Source organism: Lolium rigidum, chromosome 4 (genome assembly GCF_022539505.1).
Source record: "Lolium rigidum isolate FL_2022 chromosome 4, APGP_CSIRO_Lrig_0.1, whole genome shotgun sequence".
Taxonomy (NCBI): Eukaryota; Viridiplantae; Streptophyta; class Magnoliopsida; order Poales; family Poaceae; genus Lolium; species Lolium rigidum.
The window spans coordinates 150631394-150643261 of record NC_061511.1 but is presented as its reverse complement, the minus strand read 5'-3'; the positions used below and the strand labels follow the sequence as shown (position 1 = coordinate 150643261).

The 11868-nt window shown below is 43.3% G+C and overlaps 2 pseudogenes; both read right to left on the bottom strand.

Moving 5' to 3' along the window:
- Window positions 1-5358: 5358 nt before the first annotated feature.
- Window positions 5359-6780, bottom strand: LOC124707944 (annotated as a pseudogene).
- A 2341-nt stretch (window positions 6781-9121) lies between these two features.
- The window catches only part of LOC124647636, a 28884-nt pseudogene continuing 26137 nt past the window's right edge, over window positions 9122-11868 (bottom strand).

The window sequence follows — 11868 nt, the reverse complement described above, 5'->3', positions numbered from 1 at the left end:
ATAGCCATAAAGTCCTTTAATTAAACTAGGCCATGATCATTCAAAGTAAGCATGGCATATTTTTGCAGAAACAATTAGTATAAGTGAAATGTGGATTATAGGAGTTGGAATCAACTCAAAAGCATTTTTGGTTGATTTTTAAGAATTAATCTGATGCAGAAAAGTCCCTGCCTTGTTTATTTTCTCACTTTAATTCTACAATAGATCTAGGGTTCAAACCAGTGGCATTGTGTAGAGAAAATCCTAAGCTTTCCAGAGATATAAAATTTACAAATTTTGGCCTAGTAGATTTGTCCCCATTGAATTTCAAAGCTTGCATCAGATTAGGGTATTTTTCTATTTTCCAAATTTGAATTCAAACTGTGGGCTGGCGGGAGATCTTAACGGGCTAGGCAGAGAGAGAGGGAAATGGGCCGGCCCAGTACTGCGTCCAGCGCAGCGGGCCAGCTGACAAGGTGGGGGCCACCTGTCTGTGGGCTGTAACGCGCGAAGCGGTACGGGGAAAGGAGAGCCGTGCGATTAGACGCGAGATCGACGGCCGAGGATGGTCGTCTTCTCCGGCGAGACTGGGACTTACGGGAGGCGGAGGTAGGGGGTCGGCGAGCTCGTCGGAGCTCCGGCGGTCGTCGGAGATGTGCGCAGGTACATTGTCGAGGGCGAGGATCTCCCTGGTAGCAGCAGCTCGTCCTGGGGTGGCCTCCTGCTCCGGCGAACTCCGTGTACTGGCGGCGGCGGCGAGCTTGCGATTGGGACGGTGTGGTGGCTAATAGATGAAATTGAGGTGGCGAGGAGAGCTGTGGTGAGGTGGGGAAGAAGTTGGCGTGCTCAATTGGGTGGGAGGAGCCCTCCTTTTATAGGAGCGGGAGGTGGCCGTGGGGCGGAGCTAGGGTCGTCGTCTCCGGCGTCGTTCCAGGGCGGCCAAGAGGCAAGGGATGGGTGCGTACGATTGCTGGCGTCCTGGCGAAGCTGACGTGCGTGATGGCGGTGAAGACGAGGGTCTGAGGCGATGGTGAGGTTGACGAGAGCTTGCAGGCCCGTGGCGCGTCGCGTCGACGGTGACGATGGCCACGGCGTTCCTGCGGTCAAACGACGGTGTCTGCGGGTCTCCTGGTGTCCTGGCGCGTCTACTGGCGAGCGGAGCAGGTGAGTGGTGGCGAGGTGCGTCGGGGCGACGTCAGTCCTGGCGTGCCCGTGGCGTTCGCCGTGCGCGCTCTGGCGTGCGCGTGCGCGTCACTGGCACGTCTGGGCGCGTCTCGTTCCGGTCAAAGCGGTGCACGATTTCGCCGAGTCTGGTGTCTGGCCTGATCAGGAGAGTGAGAGGGAGCTAGAAGACATGGTGGTGCAGTGGTGAGGTGACCAGAGAGAGGAGTGGCATGGTGAGCTCATGCCATGCCACGGCATGGTCTTGCCACGGTCATGGTGACCAAGTGGAGGGGCTGCAGGTGCTGGCACTGGTGCTGAGGGGTGAGGTGAGGCTCGAGAGCAGCAGAGATGGACAGGGTTGGACCAAGTCCAAGGTGAAAAACCAGTATGGGCTTCAAATTTGATCCTGCCTGCAAGGTGTTTGCTGTAATGCCCGCAAGAAAAAGATTTTTGAATTTTGAAATTCTTTTTGGTGGGTTGTAAACATATAATAAAAGGAGTAGAATGGTGGTGGTTTGGTTCAATTTGGAGTTGGTTTGCAAATTCTCAAATTGCATATGATCTTGTATATGCAACTTTGTTCCAACTTTACTTGATTGCCATTTGAAATAGAGATGGAATTTTGGGGGGTGTTCTTGAGCAAAGTTGTTGTCCTTGATGTTGTCTTGGATGAGGTGCAAAGAAATGGTCAAGGGTAGAAGTGAAAACTCAAAAGCCAGGGGCTCAAAGTGAGCATCAGGTTAAAAATGTCCCATATGACCATAATCACATGTGAGCTCATATTTGTTTCAAATTTGATTTGAAATGTGTTTGATTGTTTCCAAAGTTGTTAATAAGGGTTTAGTACCTATTTACAACTAATGGTGCAAACCAAAAAGGTCTATATCAAAGATTTGTAAAAATGGCCTAAGCCTTATGTGTGTGTGAAATGGATTTTTATAGTTTCTTTTCCTTTTTATTTTTCTTTGTCTTTGGATGATCAAGAGATCATGGTGAGTGTTTTTAGAGCAAAGGTAAACACATAAGCAAGCATCATGGCAATTGCACACTCAAAATAATTAGTAAGGTGATCTACATGCATAGTCCTATATGATATGAAAAAGTTTTTGTTGGCTCTGATTTTTGGATTCTTGAATTTCTCTCTTGTTCCTTTTATTGAAAACTGGGGATGTTACAAACCCTTCCCCCTTACAAAAGATCTCGTCCCGAGATCGAGAGAAAACTAGGTACTAAAGAGATCTGGGTATTCCTTCTTCATGTCTTCCTCGCGTTCCCAAGTTGCTTCTTCTTCGGTGTGATTACTCCATTGTATCTTCAGGAACTTGATACTTCGGGTGCGGGTGGTCCTGAAAGCTTCTTCAAGGATGCGAATAGGCACTTCGCGGTAGGTTAGATCCTGGTTGATATCAATGGCTCTGTGGTCGATGTTCTTGAATACTTCGGTCTTCTCCGGTACTTCTAGGCACTTTCGAAGCAGTGAGATGTGAAACACATTGTGCACTGCGGACATCTCTTCCGGTAGTTCAAGCTGATATGAAACTTCTCCTCGGCGACTCAGAACTTTGAAGGGTCCGACATATCTGGGGGCGAGCTTTCCTTTGAGTTGAAATCTCTGTATTCCTTTGAGGGGTGAGACTTTGAGATACACAAAATCTCCAATCTCGAATGTAATCTCTCGGCGTCTCTTGTCGGCGTAGCTCTTCTGTCTTGACTGGGCGGTCTTGAGGTACTCGCGGATCTTGTGCACCTTCTCTTCGGCTTCGCAGAGAATATCGGGGCCGAAGACTTGACTATCTCCGACTTCCGACCAGTTCAGAGGGGTACGGCATTTCCTTCCGTACAGGGCTTCAAAGGGGGCCATCTGTAAGCTGGCTTGATAACTGTTGTTGTAGGAGAATTCTGCGTAAGGTAGGCAGTCTTCCCATTTGGATCCATACTCTAGCACACAGGCTCTCATCATATCTTCAAGTATCTGGTTGACTCTCTCGGTCTGTCCGTCAGTCTGCGGGTGATAGGCTGTGCTGAAATTCAGACGGGTTCCTAGTCCTTCATGTACTTTCTCGCGAATCTTGAGGTGAATTGCGATCCTCTATCTGACACAATTGACTTGGGGGTTCCGTGCAGGCTGACTATTCTGGAGATGTATAACTCAGCTAGCTTTGGGCCTTGGTATGTGGTCTTGACAGGGATGAAATGTGCAATCTTGGTCAATCTATCAATAACTACCCAAATGGAGTCATTTCCTCTGCTTGATTTGGGCAATCCTGTGATAAAATCCATACCGACAGAATCCCATTTCCACTCAAGAATCTGTAAGGGTTGCAACAGTCCTGCGGGTCGTTGATGTTATGCTTTGAATCGTTGACATATATCACACTTGGCGATGTAGCTTCCTATCTCTCGCTTCATTCCGTGCCACCAGAATTGCTCTTTCAGGTCTTGGTACATCTTGATTCCTCCGGGGTGAATGGAATACAGTGTATCGTGAGCTTCCTTCAGAATGACTTGCTTCAACTCTGAATCTGACGGTACACACATGCGTCCGTTGTACCAAAGAACTTCTTCTTCATCTATGGTGAATCCTGGTGCCTTTCCTGCAGCTATCTGACTCTTTATTCCGTCAATGCTGGCATTTCCCTTCTGGGCTTCTTTTAGCTGACTCATCAAGGTGGGTTGAAGTTCCATGCTGGCTAAGAATCCTTCGCTCCCTAGCTCTAGTCTGGACTGTTCAAATTCTTGATACAGGCTGTATGACAATATGCTTAGACTTGACTTCCATGCAGATGCTGCTTTTGTGTTTCTCATTCGTTAAATAAATCCACCTTCTCCCAGATCAGTCGGCTGCTGCAATGTTTAATATTTGTCAAGTTTGTGGCTATGTTTCTGTCATTGTATTCTTGAATCTCAAGTGACAACCTTACGAAATATGTGTCAGATCCATGGTGTTTAAGTGACAACCTTACGAAATATGTGTCAGATCGAATGATGGGGTTAGTGCTTTTGGTCAGCAACGTAGCTGATATGTGCCTGTAGTTTGAACGTCTGAAATCTTTCACGCTTAGTCTCCAATGATGAAGACTACATTTGGAAAAGAATCTAGCAGTGTTAAAATATTCTACTTTCTCACACACATGAACATGCTCGTGTATGTGCCTTTAAATCTTCATGAACAATGCATCCTTAAAAACACCAAAAACAAAAGTCTGCTCTAGAACGGTTTTAAAAGCGCTAAACTTGCTTATTATGCCAGGTGCACAAATTATCTGTTTTTTTAAACGTACATAAAAGACGAGACAAATGTTTCGAGCTAAAAAGAAGGGACAAATGCATGTGCAAATATTTAGCTTATACTATATTGCTTAGACATTTGGAAAAGAAAAATTCATGTAGGAGCATGTGATGTCGGGTGTAATTTGAAATTACACGCTGCCAAGGTCTATTCTGTCCACAACTATTTGTTGTAGAACAACATACATACATATATACTCGAAACAATCTCCGGATAGCCCAATACAGGGCAGATAAAATTTATGGCAGTTGGAACATTACCAAAATCATATATCTGCCATAAAATGGTGCGAACAAATTTTATACAGTAGAGTTAGTTTAACCTCACGCAATAGAAATTATAAATCAGACATCAGGTTGTAAGAGTGTTTGCTGTTTTCAATACTATAAAACATTTGATATTTGTGCAAAAAAAAGATATTGATTTGGAGAAAGAAAATAGCTATGCCATATATATTTCGAGGTAAATAGTGGAGTAGAACATTGTACACCAGATTTTTTTGAAAGGGCAGCGACGGTGTAAATAGTTTGAGAGAAGAGAAAATGCCCATATTTAGACTATATACGGACGGTGTAGATTATTTCATAGATGAGATTACAACACTCGAGTCTGGGCAAATCAAAGTTCTTGTAAATTCTATACAAAAAAATCACACAAATTTAGCATGTCCACTTCACTAGATAACTTGATATGGATAAGTTAAATGAAGTCCGACACAAAGGTTCAGAAAAAAAGATTTGAACACTGGAGATAGTTACAACATGTCCTCAGACATCATAGATAACTTGATATGGATAAGTAAATGAAATCCGACATAATACCCTGAGATGAGCTAAATTTTACAACATCTCCTCAGACATCATAGAGATGTTACAGACATACCAATATCTAGCCCTTCTCCTAGTTGAAGAAATATAAAATCTGACTTAGGTAGACATGGAGTCTATGATAGATTTAATGTCATTGGCGATGTTCTTGGCATCTAAGGCAATGCCGGCCAAGCCCCTCCTCGCTAAACCAAGCACAATAGAGCCCGTTTGCACCTTTCCAGTGATTTGGAAATTCCTTCTTTGGCAAGCCATCATTGTTCAACATGTCCTCACCATTCTGCACTCATAAATCACATTACTATGTTAGAATACATTACTAATTTCGAATATAGAGAAACTACACTTGGGGAAGCTCAAATCTGAATAAAGCTATTACCTTCATCCACCTATTTGCTGTGCTTTTGTATCCAGTTGCAAACACAATCACGTCAAAGGAGCCTTGGTTCCCACCTTCAAATTCAACTATTCTGCCTTTAATAAGAGTAATCCTTGGTTGAACCTACAAAATATTTAAAATAAAACTTGTCAGACGAATTAATTCGTATTATATTATATATATCATGAATAAGGATATACTCACTTTTATATTGCCTTCTTTGATTAGCCCCACGGTGCCAACATCAATCACTGCAGATCGGCCAGTTTCGACTTGATAATCAATGGACCCTTTTTTGGTCTGATGATCCCATGCCTAGTTAAATCACCAAAAATGAAATTTGCCATCATCACAAGGAGATCGTCTACTAGCTTCAGAGGAAGGTGACGAACTAGTTTCATCCCTAATCGGATTAATTCCTTTGTCATTATATGCATCTGCAACCATATAAAGGGTCACACATCTTTCATACACGAGGTAAAATAAAAACTATAAAAAATAAAATATGTTGTAAAATTCTAGTACACGTACCGGACTTCGAATAACAATAGAAGTATTGGCACCATGAGATGCAAGGTCATAAGCAATCTCCATTCCAGAGTTGCCTGATCCAACGACCAATACGTTCTTCCCTGAGTAGCTGATGCCTGACTTATATTCTGAAGAGTGGATGGTCACACCTGGAAAGTTTTCTAGTCCTGGGATCACTGGAATATTCTCTTCACTATTCTCGCCGCTTGCCACAACAAGAAACTTTGCCTTGTAATCGACTATTGTGCACTTCTCCATGTCACGGGCAATGATGGACCAACAATTGTGTTTGATGTCATATGTGGATGACTCAACAACAGTGAGATATTTCGGCTGAATACTGAATCGCTCAATGTAGTCATCGATGTACTTGATAAACTGGTTCTTCGGTATGTATGTTGGGGCATCAACTGGGTATGACATGTGCGGCAGCTCACAAAACTCCTTGGCAAGATGAAGCTTGAGACGATCATACGAGCGATTGCGCCATAGTGAGGCGCTGCAACTCTCACGCTCGACAATGACATAGGGGATGGAGAATTTGCTAAGGCATGCGGCTGTTGCGAGGCCCGCTGGCCGGCGCCAACAATCAAAACCGAGGCCTCCTCCATTGCTACAACAATAGAGCGTATAAAACTTGGGGATAGTGAACTCCGGTATAGGCTGTTTATGCTATGGTAACTAGAGGTATATTTGCTTTCTTGATGCAATGTTTGGATGATCGTCTCATATGGGCTATATATACTTGTAATTTTCAACGTGTCCATTTTGTTTTATGAACGTGTTTAGATTATGAGATTTAGAAATGGTAAGCTTCGATGCATATTAACTTGGTAACCCATCTACAAATAATGCCTTATCTGCATGAAAGCTTATCTTGGGATATAATTGGTAGGAAACGTAATCCCAATTGGCGACATTGCATGGACAACTAATAGGATTCATGTATATTTTAGGCCACATTAATTGTATGTATCCAACTAATCCTATCTGACGGTTGCAAATCTCAATAGGATTACGATATGTTCAAGCTATACATTATTAATGTTTTTCTTTCCTTTTCTGACAGCCATAGATGCAAATTTTGATAGGATAAGGATACGAGCCATGTTTCTCAACACCCAATTAGTGATAAAAAATATTGTTTGACCGGCCTAAAGACCCACCTCCTCAGGTCCCTCCTCCGCAATGGGTTTTTCCAACGGTCAGATTTTGTTGGGAGCTACCAGATCCGACGGTTTAGATTGGTGAGGTGTTTTTTCAGTCTGTGAGTCTAGGCTACGTCTCTGCCATTGGATCCCACCAAGTTAAATTAAAACATGGGCAAACAAAACATTTCGAGATGAAACCATATCGGAGAACTTGATAATTGCTAGTTCTTGATAAGGGGACGCAATCCAAGGGCCAGCTGGGTTTAGTGTATCTAGTCACACGGTCCAGCCGTCCATCTAGCTTGTCAAGTGAAGTGCGCGCTGACTTATTACCACCAAGTTTTGTCAAAGAACTCCGAGTAAACCAAACTAAATCAATCACCATGTTCCTGCAGTGGGAGTGCCACCATATGGTCCGATGTGCACGTCGGAAGCACGCCTTTGTCCTGGGACTTATTGATGTTACTAGGGTATGTTCAACACTCTTTTGCCCATCTTCAACAAAATTTATCCAACATGCTTAGAACCACGTCTTTCTGCTTTGGAGCATTTTTCTCCTGTCATTGATCACCAAGTATCAACTTTTCGCATTATGCTGCATTTTTAATGGTACATTATGTTGGATTATTAGGCAATTTCCGTGTGAGTTTAATTACCGAAAGCAAGATTACGAGATGCACAAGCATACTTAACCACGCACATCGGACTAAGCACATGCATCGGATCTGAACATGGAACAAGTAGCGAGTGCAAGGTAGGAGAGGAAAAGCACGTACATCGCGACCGGGAAGGTCGCACCAGCAGCAGCAGCAGCACCACCACCACCGGAGTTGTTGATGTCGCCCATGGTGTAGTCAGAGTCGTCGACGGCACGTACATCGCGACCGGGAAGGTCGCACCAGCAGCAGCAGCACCACCACCACGGGAGTTGTTGATGTCGCCCATGGTGTAGTCAGAGTCGTCGACGAAGCAGTCGAATCGGCGATGAAGAAGACGAACAACAGCGAGCAGTCGCGCCGAGACGCTCCCCAAAAACCTTATCGCCCGTCAGAGATCACCAAGCAAAAATTTAGGCTTCCTTGAGTGTGTCTCGAACTCGAACTCGAGTCACGAAACACGACGTGCGTGCGTGACGAGGCGAGGCGAGGCGGGGCGGGCGGAGGAGGAGGAGTGCGCGAGGGCTCCTTCTATTCTCACTCACTTGGAATGACTAGAACAGCAGCCCTTATATACCACTCCAACTCTCTCCCAACTAGCAATGTGGGACTAAACTTTGTCCCCCAAGGCCGTCCCAAGCTGCCAACGTGATGGGCCTTGAGATTTCAGGAATTGTAGACTAAATGGGCTACCTTACTGGGCTGCAGCCCATCTACATTCAACAATCCCCCACCAGATCTCATATGCACATCAGATGACACATTAGTTCCATTCACTGTTTAATATACCTGCACTTCAGTGGAGACTGTTAAGTTGAACTTCCACCTAGGCAAATCAAAGTTCTTGTAAATTCTATAAAAAAAAATCACACAAATTTAGCATGTCCACTTCACTAGATAACTTGATATGGATAAGTTAAATGAAGTCCGATACAAAGGTTCAGAAAAAAAAAGATTTGAACACTGGAGATAGTTACAACATGTCCTCAGACATCATAGATAACTTGATATGGATAAGTAAATGAAATCCGACATAATACCCTGAGATGAGCTAAATTTTACAACATCTCCTCAGACATCATAGAGATGTTACAGACATACCAATATCTAGCCCTTCTCCTAGTTGAAGAAATATAAAATCTGACTTAGGTAGACATGGAGTCTATGATAGATTTAATGTCATTGGCGATGTTCTTGGCATCTAAGGCAATGCCGGCCAAGCCCCTCCTCGCTAAACCAGCACAATAGAGCCCGTTTGCACCTTTCCAGTGATTTGGAAATTCCTTCTTTGGCAAGCCATCATTGTTCAACATGTCCTCACCATTCTGCACTCATAAATCACATTACTATGTTAGAATACATTACTAATTTCGAATATAGAGAAACTACACTTGGGGAAGCTCAAATCTGAATAAAGCTATTACCTTCATCCACCTATTTGATGTGCTTTTGTATCCAGTTGCAAACACAATCACGTCAAAGGAGCCTTGGTTCCCACCTTCAAATTCAACTATTCTGCCTTTAATAAGAGTAATCCTTGGTTGAACCTACAAAATATTTAAAATAAAAACTTGTCAGACGAATTAATTCGTATTATATTATATATATCATGAATAAGGATATACTCACTTTTATATTGCCTTCTTTGATTAGCCCCACGGTGCCAACATCAATCACTCGCGGATCGGCCAGTTTCGACTTGATAATCAATGGACCCTTTTTTGGTCCGATGATCCCATGCCTAGTTAAATCACCAAAAATGAAATTTGCCATCATCACAAGGAGATCGTCTACTAGCTTCAGAGGAAGGTGACGAACTAGTTTCATCCCTAATCGGATTAATTCCTTTGTCATTATATGCATCTGCAACCATATAAAGGGTCACACATCTTTCATACACGAGGTAAAATAAAAACTATAAAAAATAAAATATGTTGTAAAATTCTAGTACACGTACCGGACTTCGAATAACAATAGAAGTATTGGCACCATGAGATGCAAGGTCATAAGCAATCTCCATTCCAGAGTTGCCCGATCCAACCACCAATACGTTCTTCCCCGAGTAGGCGATGCCGACTTATATTCTGGAGAGTGGATGGTCACACCTGGAAAGTTTTCTAGTCCTGGGATCACTGGAATATTCTCTTCACTATTCTCGCCGCTTGCCACAACAAGAAACTTTGCCTTGTAATCGACTATTGTGCACTTCTCCATGTCACGGGCAATGATGGACCAACAATTGTGTTTGATGTCATATGTGGATGACTCAACAACAGTGAGATATTTCGGCTGAATACTGAATCGCTCAATGTAGTCATCGATGTACTTGATAAGCTGGTTCTTCGGTATGTATGTTGGGGCATCAACTGGGTACGACATGTGCGGCAGCTCACAAAACTCCTTGGCAAGATGAAGCTTGAGACGATCATACGAGCGATTGCGCCATAGTGAGGCGCTGCAACTCTCACGCTCGACAATGACATAGGGGATGGAGAATTTGCTAAGGCATGCGGCTGCATTGCGAGGCCCGGCGGCCCAGCGCCAACAATCAAAAGCTGAGGCCTCCTCCATTGCTACAACAATAGAGCGTATAAAACTTGGGGATAGTGAACTACGGTATAGAGTTTGTTTATGCTATGGTAACTAGAGGTATATTTGCTTTCTTGATGCAATGTTTGGATGATCGTCTCATATGGGCTATATATACTTGTAATTTTCAACGTGTCCATTTTGTTTTATGAACGTGTTTAGATTATGAGATTTAGAAATGGTAAGCTTCGATGCATATTAACTTGGTAACCCATCTACAAATAATGCCTTATCTGCATGAAAGCTTATCTTGGGATAGAATTGGTAGGAAACGTAATCCCAATTGGCGACATTGCATGGACAACTAATAGGATTCATGTATATTTTAGGCCACATTAATTGTATGTATCCAACTAATCCTATCTGACGGTTGCAAATCTCAATAGGATTACGATATGTTCAAACTATACATTATTAATGTTTTTCTTTCCTTTTCGACATGACCATAGATGCAAATTTTGATAGGATAAGGATACGAGCCATGTTTCTCAACACCCAATTAGTGATAAAAAATATTGTTTGACCGGCCTAAAGACCCACCTCCTCGGGTCCCTCCTCCGCAATGGGTTTTTCCAACGATCGGATTTTGTTGGGAGCTACCGGATCCGACGGTTTAGATTGGTGAGGTGTTTTTTCAGTGCTGTGAGTCTAGGCTACGTCTCTGCCATTGGATCCCGCCAAGTTAAATTAAAACATGGGCAAACAAAACATTTCGAGATGAAACCATATCGGAGAACTTGATAATTGCTAGTTCTTGATAAGGGGACGCAATCCAAGGGCCAGCTGGGTTTAGTGTATCTAGTCACACGGTCCAGCCGTCCATCTAGCTTGTCAAGTGAAGTGCGCGCTGACTTATTACCACCAAGTTTTGTCAAAGAACTCCATTAAACCAAACTAAATCAATCACCATGTTCCTGCAGTGGGAGTGCCACCATATGGTCCGATGTGCACGTCGGAAGCACGCCTTTGTCCTGGGACTTATTGATGTTACTAGGGTATGTTCAACACTCTTTTGCCCATCTTCAACAAAATTTATCCAACATGCTTAGAACCACGTCTTTACGCTTTGGAGCATTTTTCTCCTGTCATTGATCACCAAGTATCAACTTTCCGCATTATGCTTGCATTTTTAATGGTACATTATGTTGGATTATTAGGCAATTTCCGTGTGAGTTTAATTACCGAAAGCAAGATTACAGATGCACAAGCATACTTAACCACGCACATCGGACTAAGCACATGCATCGGATCTGAACATGGAACAAGTAGCGAGTGCAAGGTAGGAGAGGAAAAGCACGTACAT